Source organism: Ananas comosus, linkage group 15, assembly GCF_001540865.1.
Source record: "Ananas comosus cultivar F153 linkage group 15, ASM154086v1, whole genome shotgun sequence".
Taxonomy (NCBI): domain Eukaryota; kingdom Viridiplantae; phylum Streptophyta; class Magnoliopsida; order Poales; family Bromeliaceae; genus Ananas; species Ananas comosus.
Window position 1 is genome coordinate 6741465 of NC_033635.1, and position 11312 is coordinate 6752776.

Below are 11312 nucleotides of genomic sequence, written 5' to 3' on the forward strand. Positions count from 1 at the left end.
TTGGCTTGTAGATGGTCGCGCCTCCCAAGCGGTGAGCTCCGGAGTTGTATCACGGTGAGATAGTGTAGCATACCGGATTTTTTTTATTAAATGTGAATATAAATAAAAATAATGTGAGATACTATTTTTCTTAGACTTATAGAAGTAAAATATAAGTCGGGATCGACTCGTGCGGAAATCGGAGTGAGAATAGAAGATTTTGAATTTTTTGTGTGAATCAAGGCTGTTATTTTAGCAGAAAATGCACAGTGTAAGAAAATTTCGAAAATTTGGAAAAATGTTAGGATTATTTTTATGAGGCTAGATTTAAAGTTTCATGACTTTCTGACACCAGGAAGGTGGAAAATTAAATCCGACTGCTATCTGATAAAGATTACTGTTCGATATAGTTTTCGGTGACCAAACGGGGTCGAAACTGAAAGATTAAAATTTTTTTCATTAAGTAAGGTAAAACTGATCATGAATGTCAAATTTGAGCTCAATCGGACGTTCAGAAGGGCAGACGAAAAATATCTGTACCTGAGCTACAATCTGATGTGAATAGTATTTTGGGAGTATATATATGTGAACTTGCACTCTTTTTTTTCTCATTTGTGCCCAACCCGAGAGAGGCTTGGAGGGCAAGTTTCTTTTCTCTTTTTCTCTCTTTCTCTCTAGTTCTCACCCCTCACTCCTTTTCTCTTCTAATCTCTCCACAAAAGAGGATTAATTGGAGAAGAAGTTAGAGTAGAATCCATGAAAGTTGGAGAGTACCTTGGAGCTCAAGCTTTCATCTTCTTCCTCTCTATTAGAGAAAGCTTTGGAGGTAAGCTTTGGTAGCTACTATGGTAGATTGCTAAGGAATGATTTGTAGGCTCTAAAATTGGATTTAGAGGAATCCTTAGGTGCTAAATAGATGCTATTTGCTTGAATCATGAATCAATTTGGTGATTTCTTGCAATAGTAGCATGTTAAGGCTCAAATTGGGGTTTTGCTATGTATGAGGGTTTGATCTAAATTGAGCCTGTATAAACCTAATTGCTAGGTTTTCTGACGCGCTGGCGAAGTCGGTTCGGCGATACGACGAGGCTACGCGAAGATATTAAAGAAAAGGCCGATTTCGGTACAGATTGCCGCAACTTGCGGCGTAAGCTTCCAAAAATCACGAAACCGGAATCGTAGCATCGTGACATCACCTAAAGTCTTGGAGCTAAGAGAGTCGAGGGCACGAAGGGTCGCGTGGAGCTCTCGGTGGGTTTGACCTCGCTACAAATGAGAAAATCTCATTTATGTGGATTTAAGTATCGTAAAATGGAAAATCATGTATTTTCATGAAAGATGCATTATTTGTGAATTTTAGAATGCTTGAAATGTTTATGTTATATACAATGTATTTTCGGACCTCTATGTAGTAGAGAACTTGTATGTGAGACTTATGCATGGGTTTAGCATTCTAATTGGGACTTGGAATCATACTCCATATAGTAGACATGACAAATGTAATATGCCTTGGACATAAATCTCATTTGAACATAGGAGAATACATTAGGCCATAAAGTGGCTTTGGACTTGAATAACTTGTGAGTTAGGGAGCTAATGTCGTAACGCGACATCCGGCTTGAGCTATGAATGAGCCTAGTAAAGTAATGCCATAGAGAGGCATTAGACATGAATGATATGTGAATTGCATGTGCATATTAATATTATGAGAACTATGCTAAGTTGATAGTTACATACGGACATGTTGAAACCATATGCTAGTGGATAGATGCATGTTAATATTTATATGCATTGTAGAATACATCTTAGGTACATATTAGCAATGTGAGATCATGCTAGAGAGCATGCGTATTAACCTATTACTGATAGGGTAAGCTAATGTCATAAAGCGATATTGAGCTTGGGACATGTATAAACCTAGTAAATAATGCCATAAAGAGGCATGAAAATTGGAACATGTTTGGATATAGTAATGTTTTAGTGCCCTAAAGAGGCACTAGATATTGTGAATGTTGGAACTTCATTTGGGGATATTAAACTAGACCTATGAGTTGCTAGCGATCATTTCCATGGTTGAGCCATGATGGCCGGATCGTTGTGACGATGACTATGCTTGCTCGCTCGTGCGGTATTGAGAAGCCTACGGGGGCCTGGAGGGTTAGACTCATTCCTCGAGGGGGAATGTTGGGGCTACCACTGGCACTTAGACGGCACAAGTCGGCACTCCGGAGTTAGCCTACGTGACTTATACTCGCTCGTGCGGTATTGAGAAGCCTACAGGGGCCTGGAGGGTTAGACTCATTCCTCGAGGGGGAATGCTGGAGCTACCACTGGCACTTAGGCGGCTCAAGCCTGACTACACTTGTGTAGGTCCTAAACAAGATTGAACAATGACATTAAACCGGTGTATGACAATCACTACTCGATAGACTTAGTAGTTGGTTTACTTGAACATGCTTTTAGCATAGTAATGGACATTAGGACATATACTATTGTTTTCGCATAATAGTATACTTGGTGGTCATGATAAAGCATATTAATCATGTATTGGTATATTGGATTATGATGGGGTAGATGTACACTATGTTGACATCATGTGATATTGCGGCATTGTAAATTAGCATTTCATTACATGCTTTTCCTATTTACAGTTTACTAGTAGTTCCTTTATCTACTTATGCTTTTGGGTCTAGTGGTGCATTTGGCTATGGTCAGTAATTGCCCACTGGGAACTATAAATTATAGTTCTCACGCCTCCCCTGTTTTATGTTTTCTTTCAGAGCCTTCCACCCCGGGAGAGGCTCGGGATCGCGGAAAAGGAATCGCCTCGAGTTAGCTAGCGAGGAATTCGACGATAGGTGGTCTACCTCTCTTCTGAGTTTTGTTTGGAGAGGTTGAGAGACTTGTACCATTTTTGTAGAGACCACCCCCTATATGTAGCTTGAGACTTATGATGTATTATTTTTACGTTTTGCCTTGGTGGTTTAGTTTCCCTTGTTTCTACCTGTTGTTGGAACCTAGCTGTATACTTGCTCTGATATCTTTAGATACACTCTATTTATTGTTCATTTATTCGCTATTATTGTAGACGTCTTATATGTGTAGGCATATGGCGGGTCTGGACACGCACCGGGCGGGCCTAGGCCGGGTCCCGGGGCGTGACAGATTAGTTTGGTATCAGAGCCTAGGGTTGAGTCTTAGGGGACCTAGCAAACCTTAGGCTGGTTGGACTATAGGAAATAGGCTCGTGAGAGATGAGGTCTATTTGACATGTAAGCGAAAGTATCTCGATTGGGTATCTTGGAACAGCTCTAGAAAGTGAAGTTAAATTGAAGTGTATAGCCTCTAACTTCGCGGAGGGTTACGTTTGCCGCCGACAACGTAACATCGGGAGTTAGTAGTAAAGGACACTTCCTTACTTTCGCATGATTTGGGTATTGGTTAGTTGAGCGGGGTTGCGATAGCGTGAGTTTTATTAACTTACGCTTTTATAATGTTGTAGTGATAATGCCGATTACACGCTCTAAGTCTGTTGGAGCGGACAACGCAGCAACTTTTGAGGAAATGGAAACATTCTCTACCTCCGGATCCGGCGAGGACCGTGAGTTGAGGAGCCAGCTTGCGGCCCTCACCGATTTAGTTACCCAGCAGGCGTCGGCGGCTCAGCAGCAGGCAGATGCGGCGCACCAGCCGGAGGCGCGAATGAAGTGCCTGGAGGATCTTCTACTGCAGCAAGCGGCTGCCAGGGAGGTTCAGGTCCCTACACCACCCGCGCCGGTGGAGGTTGTTGCACCCAGGGGGTCGTCCCCTGTGCTCGACACTTCCTGGGCGGCACTGACGGTGGCACCTCGGGAAGAGGTTATTGCGGCACCGCGAGCTCAGGTGCCGTTGGCAGGGTCAGTTTTTCCCGTGATGGTTGAGGGAGCGGAGCGGGAACGGTTCATGGATCGCCTCAATGAGTTTAGGAGGTGTAGCCCCCGGATCTTCGATGGAGAGCGAGCCGACCATTGGATCGTAGAGAAGTGGTTGATGCATATGGAGAAGTTATTCCGCGACACCTTCGTGGAAGAAAGAGATAGAGTTTGGCTCGCCACTCATCACCTGGATGGCGAGGCCTATAGTTGGTGGTTGGATATCCAAGATAACCCCAACACCGACCTTGCAGCGATTTCTTGGAAAAGGTTCAAGGAACTCTTGTTGGAGCACTACTTCCCCGTCAGCGTTAAGAGGAAGATGGAGCAGGATCTGCACGAGATGCGCCAGGGGGATCGGACTGCGGCTGAGTACGAGAGGGAGTTCTCTCGGCTTCTACACTGTGTGCCCTTTGTTGTGCGGGACGACGAGGACAAGGCCCGCATCTTCGAGCGAGGACTTCGGCCTTCGATCTTTCGGTTGGTGCAATCCTCCAACCTCCAGACCTATCGAGATGTGGTGAACCGCGCGCTCATTGTGGAGGGCGGCGCGGCGGAATTGCAGGAGCGCCGTGAGGGCTTAGATAAAGATAAGGGCAAGAGGCCCACGGCTGAGGGTGCGGATCAAACGCACTCTGGGAGGCCGCCGAGACATCCCAGGAGCCGGAGCCAGTCGCGAGGACGTGGCTCATCTGCATTGCATGGAGGATCTGATCATCGCCAGGCTCCGAGCTGCGTGATCTGTAGTGGTCGTCATTACTCGTGGCAGTGCTCGCAGAGTCGGGGCAGGTGCTACCTGTGTTGCCAGGAGGGTCACTTCCAGTCGGACTGCCCGAGGGGTCCAGTTCCAGGGCCGTCATCAGCATCGGCACCAGCTTCACCGGGTCCCAGTTGAGGGACGACTTCTGCTCACTATCAGGCCGGGCGGCCACCTGTCCAGAGACAGACGGAGGGGTCACGACAAGTCCCGAGCGGGTGCATGTATGCGGCCCAAACTAAGAAGGCGGCAGCAGCCGAGTTTGTGGCTGCAGGTACCATTATATTATTATGGCATTCGAGTTTATGCATTTTATGATTGAGATGTTTGCATCAATTGCATACCTTGATCGGCTGTTTGCCGAATTGTTTAGCATTGATCCTTTTCCGATGCATGATCGGATAATCGGATGTGTCGTCTTGAATACCCTACCTTGTGAGAGGATTTTGTGCGCTAACAAATGGATTGGCCTTACTTGGTGTGGAGTAGTTGTGGGGTACCTTGTACCTTTGATCTTGCGAGCTAACTTGACTCGCCTTGGGAATTTGAGCACGAAATAGTGCATTTTGAGGATTTATTTTCGCTAGTTGTGTTGACTATCCCCTTACCTAAAATCGGGTAATTACTGGGGAGGATTAGTATTTGTGGCTCGTTAGAGCATGTCGTGTAGGATAACGACGTCGGGTGTTGCTTGGGGGACGACCCGTGCCTGGACCATTTGTGGACTGTGGAGCCTGGGCCCTTGGGGCAGGCGCAGTCAGCTGTGAGTGACAGTGGCTCGATACCTGCGGGTAGGGGAAAAGATTTTGGTAAGGACGGTAGTTCGAGCTTAGACCTGGGAGCATAGAATGCCACGTGTTGGATCTTGGATAGCCATGTGGAATTAGAGCACTCACGATGGAGCGATGCACCTGTGATATTGCTTCTAAGCAATGCCGGTGATCAAATCGCAGTGTGTTCTCTTGGGAGAAGTATGCTAATGTCCTTAATGGCTCGATAGGTCGAGTTGAGATGTGATTGAAGTTTCGAGGACGAAACTCTTTTAAGGGATGGAGAATATAGCATACCGGATTTTTTTTATTAAATGTGAATATAAATAAAAACAGTGTGAGATACTATTTTTATTGGACTTATAGAAGTAAAATATAAGTCGGGATCGACTCGTGCGGAAATCGGAGTGAGAATAGAAGATTTTGAATTTTCTGTGTGAATCGAGGCTGTTATTTTAGCAGAAAATGCACAGTGTCAGAAAATTCCGAAAATTTGGAAAAATGTTAGGATTATTTTTATGAGGCTAGATTTAAAGTTTCATGACTTTCTAACACCCGGAAGTTGGGAAATTAAATTCGAATGCTATCTGATAAAGATTACTGTTCGATATAGCTTTCGGTGACCAAACGGGGTCGAAACTGAAAGATTAAAATTTCTTTCATTAAGTAAGGTTAAACTGATCGTGACTGCCAAATTTGAGCTCAATCGGACGTTCAGAAGGGCAGACGAAAAATATCTGTACCTGAGCTACAATCTGATATGAATAGAGTTTTGGGAGTATATATATGTGAACTTGCACTCTTTTTTTTCTCATTTGTGCCCAACCCGAGAGAGGCTTGGAGAGCAAGTTTCATTTCTCTTTTTCTCTCTTTCTCTCTAGTTCTCACCCCTCACTCATTTTCTCTTCTAATCTCTCCACAAAATAGGATTAATTGGAGAAGAAGTTGGAGTAGAATCCTTGAAAGTTGGAGAGTAGCTTGGAGCTCAAGCTTTCATCTTCTTCCTCTCTATTAGAGAAAGCTCTGGAGGTAAGCTTTGGTAGCTACTATGGTAGATTGCTAAGAAATGATTTGTAGGCTCTAAAATTGGATTTAGAGGAATCCTTAGGTGCTAAATAGATGCTATTTGCTTGAATCATGAATCAATTTGGTGATTTCTTGCAATAGTAGCATGTTAAGGCTCAAATTGGGGTTTTGCTATATATAGAGGTTTGATCTAAATTGAGCATGTATAAACCTAATTGCTAGGTTTTCTGATGAGTTGGTGAAGTCGGTTCGGCGATACGACGAGGCTACGCGAAGATATTGAAGAAAAGGCCGATTTCGGTACAGATTGTTGCTGCTCGCGACGTAAGCTTCCAAAAATCACGAAACCCGAATCGTAGCATCGTGATATCACCTAAAGTCTTGGAGCTAAGAGAGTCGGGGGCACGAAGGATCGCGTGGAGTTCTCGGTGGGTTTGACCTCGCTACAAATGAGAAAATCTCATTTATGTGGATTTAAGTATCGTAAAATAGAAAATCACGCATTTTCATGATAGATGCATTATTTGTGAATTTTTAGAATGCTTGAAATGCTTATGTTATATACAATGCATTTTCGGACCTCTATGTAGTAGAGAGCTTGCAAGTGAGACTTATGCATGGGTTTAGCATTCTAATTGGGACTTGGAGTCATGCTCCATATAGTAGACATGACAAATGTAATATGCCTTGGACATAAATCTCATTTGGACATAGGAGAATACTTTAGGCCATAAAGTGGCTTTGGACTTGATTAACTTGTGAATTAGGGAGCTAATGTCGTAATGCGACATCGGGCTTGAGCTATGAATGAGCCTAGCAAAGTAATGCCATAGAGCGGCATTAGACTTGAATGATATGTGAATTGTATGTGCATGTTAATATTATGAGAATTATGCTAAGTTGGTAGTTGCATTGGAAAGTGTATGCATGTAGCATTATGAGAACTATGCTATGTAGCATTATGAGAACTATGCTATGCTGATAGTGGCATACGGACGCATTGAAACTATATGCTAGTGGATAGATGCATGTTAATATTTATATGCATTGTGGAATACATGCTAGGTACATATTAGCAATGTGAGATCATGCTAGAGAGCATGCGTATTAACCTACTATTGGTATATTAAGCTAATGTCATAAAGTGATATTGAGCTTGGAACATGTATGAACTTAGTAAATAATGCCATAAAGAGGCATGAAAATTGGAACATGCTTGGATATAGTAATGTTCTAGTATCCTAAAGAGGCACTAGACTTAGTGAATGTTGGAACTTTACTTTGAGATATAGACTAGACCCTTGGGGTTACTAGTGGCTATTCCATGTTAGAGACATGGTGACGAGATCCGTGACATGATGACTGTGGTTACTTGCCATTTGTGCTCATTCGCACATGCTTGTGAGGGTCGCTCCCTACAAGCCGGCACTCCGGAGTTGGCCTTTGCGACGCAGTTCGCGCGTGCGGGATTGAGACGCCTGTAGGGTCGCGTGGGACAGCCTCATTCCAGCGTGGGATGATGAGCTACCACGGGCAGCTAGGCGGCGAGGCGCCTGTAGGGTCGTGTGGGACAGACTCATTTCCTAGCGTGGAATGATGGGCTACCACAGGCAGCTAGGCGGCACAAGCCGGACTACACTTGTGTAGGTCCTAAAATAAAATTGAACAATGACATTAAACTGGTGTATAACAATCACTACTAGATAGGCTTAGTAGTTGGTTTACTTGAACATGCTTTTAGCATAGTAATGGACATTAGGACATGTACTATTGTTTTCGCATAATAGTATACTTGGTGGTCATGATAAAGCATATTAATCATGTATTGGTATATTGGATTATGATGGGGTAGATGTACACTACGTTGACATCATGTGATATTGCGGCATTGTAGATTAGCATTTCATTACATGCTTTTCCTATTTGCGGTTTACTAGTAGTTCCTTTATCTACTTATGCTTTTGGGCCTAGTGGTGCATTTGGCTATGGTCAGTAATTGCCCACTGGGAACTATAAATTATAGTTCTCATGCCCCCCCTGTTTTATGTTTTCTTTCAGAGCCTTCCACCCCGGGAGAGGATTGGGATCGCGGGAAAGGAATCGCCTCGAGTTAGCTAGCGAGGAATTCGACGATAGGTGGTCTACCTCTCTTCTGAGTTTTGTTTGGAGAGGTTGATAGACTTGTACCATTTTTGTAGAGACCATCCCCTATATGTAGCTTACGACTTATGATATATTATTTTTACGTTTTGCCTTGGTGGTTTAGTTTCCCTTGTTTCTACCTGTTGTTGGAACCTAGCTGTATACTTGCTCTGATATCTTTAGATACACTCTATTTATTGTTCATTTATTTGCTATTATTGTAGACGTCTTATATGTGTAGGCATATGGCGGGTCTGGACACGCACCGGGCGGGCCTAGGCCGGGTCCCGGGGCGTGACAGATAGTACGGGGGGTCCCTCCCAGCAGACGGTCACGGCCGCGTGACGTTGTGTTGCGAGTTGTGGTTCGTCATTTGGGCGAACCGGTTGGATTGAATCAAGGTATGGTCATGGTATTTCGTTGCATACATGGTAGATCTTATACTTGTTGACATGTTTTGGGCAAAGGCATAGTTACACGTTTGTAGCATGATATAGATGTATATGAGCATGTTAGGCTTATGGTTCTATTTACTACTTTCTTGTCATATTGACCTATCTATTGTTTATATGCCTTCTTAAACCTAGTGGAAAAATCGGCGGGGTCGGCAGCCGAACCTATTGGGAACTTTGTTTAGTTCTCACACCCTATTTTTCAGAGCCTGGCACGAGTGCGCACGTCGAGGATCGCGGCAAGGGCATCGAGCCCTAGATAGAGTGGACCACCGGCATTAGCTCTACCCTCGTGTATAGAAAAGGAAAGAAATGTAAAACCCTTTTGTGAATCAAATGTATTGTATGTAATGTGAGGTGATCATTTTGTATGAAAATGTGGGTTTGCTCTTTTGTGTATAAAGGAGTTGTAAAATGTTTAAGGAATGAAAGATTTCATATGTAAATGCAATGTAATAGTTAGTAACTCTCTTGTATCTGTGATTGCCTCTCTCAATGTTTGATGCTTATATCTATTGCTTGGATATGTATGCATAGACTTTGTTACGCTTCGGACGGACAGGGGAAACTCTATCCGTTTGGCGGGTCTGTTTGAGACCCGAGATGTCCAAATTGGTAGCGTCGGTGTCACGCCCGGGTACCAGCGGAAGCATATCCGGTACGTGCACAGACCCGCCATACACCTGCAGTATATAAGGCGTCTACAAGAAACAAGTCTATAGGAGTAAAAATATAAAATAATCCTATCTTGATATCAGAGCATAGTAAAAGTCACAAAGACTATTAACAATAGAACAAGGAGGATATAATCCACAAACTCAACAAAACGTGAAGTATCACAACCATAATATCTGTCCAAGGAGTAAATATGTACATCACGGAGTATACAAAAGATAGGTACAATGGTGGTCTCTCTATACATAGGGACATCACCCTCGGCAGTAGCCTGAGTAGCAAAGTGATCAACTAGCATGCCCCTAGCAATGTCTAGCTAGACGCAACTCCCTTGCCACGATCCCTAGCCTCTCCTGTAGATGGCTCTGTAAAAACAACCATCAAAAAGGGCGTGAGAACTATAAACAATAGTTCCCAGTGAGTAAGCCGCCAGCCTCGACGAATTACACCACTAGGCTCATGATGTACTAAATAAAAGCAAAGACGATAATTGCATGATATATAAGCATGATGCTAACAGGTAATGAGCATGTAATTAACATGTAATAACTTTCTACAGTAATGAATCATTTGCATAATAGAGATATAGCAACTTCTATAACCATGAACATAAACATGAATATAAGCACGAATGTGAAAGTAACTACCGTACACTTTAACTAGTAAGCATTCATTACTGTCCTTTATCATTTAGTTCTTTCACCTCAATAGAGTTTTCCTTTCATTCATCAGGATCTACCCAAGGTAGCCCGGCTTGCGCCGCGCCTAATGGCCCCGTGGTAGTATGCACTCCCCACGGCAATCCACTTCGGCACCCAATCCCGCACGGGCGAGTAACTGTCGCGTAGGCCAACTCCGGAGTGCCGGCTTGTAGGCAATGACCCTCACAAGCGTGTGCGAATGAGCACGATGGCAAGCAAGCATATTCCATTGTCCACATGTCTCAATTATCATGGTTTCATTTGCAATGTTTTTACCCTCGATCCTCTGATCGGAATTTCAATACACCAATAGTAACAAAAACTAGTATCCACTAGATTGTAAACATGTAAGAGTAATGCTAAATCATATGGCATTATATTCTTTCCACTATTATGGCACTGTCAACATAGTCATAAGCATGTCATAGTTCTCTACTTTAGAGTAAANTCCCCTGATCAAACCTTCCACAAGGTTGATTCCCATTCGATTTTAAAGATACTCCTTTGATTTTAACGTTCTAAGGTTGATTTAGATAATCAATAACTGCTAGAACTACAGCAAAACTATAACAAGCGTCGTTCTCACGCTAGCTGAGAACCTCATTGAAGTCGACTAACCACTTTCGAGAACTTCTGAGTTGAACTCCATAACTCGATCGGGCTTCATCCCTTAATTCAATAGTGGAAGATGATACACATTAACCTCGGCTTTAACCTAATAATTTATTAACAAAGCTGCGCCAAAACTACGAAACAAAAGTCGTCTAGGTCTCTGGCAAACTCGACTCAACCTCGAAGCCAACCTGACAAAACTTGAATCACTATCCACCCAAACTGGATTGGTCTCGTTCACTTCGAGGGGATACAAGATATACAGTGATATCTTACCCAAAACATTA

The 11312-nt window shown here is 43.4% G+C and overlaps 1 long non-coding RNA gene across 1 annotated transcript; it reads right to left on the reverse strand.

The window, feature by feature from the left end:
* Positions 9800 to 10539, reverse strand: LOC109721613. The gene is made up of 2 exons (XR_002219243.1): positions 10416 to 10539; positions 9800 to 10077 (listed from the first exon to the last, which is right to left on the reverse strand). It is a non-coding gene; the product is annotated as an uncharacterized LOC109721613 (long non-coding RNA).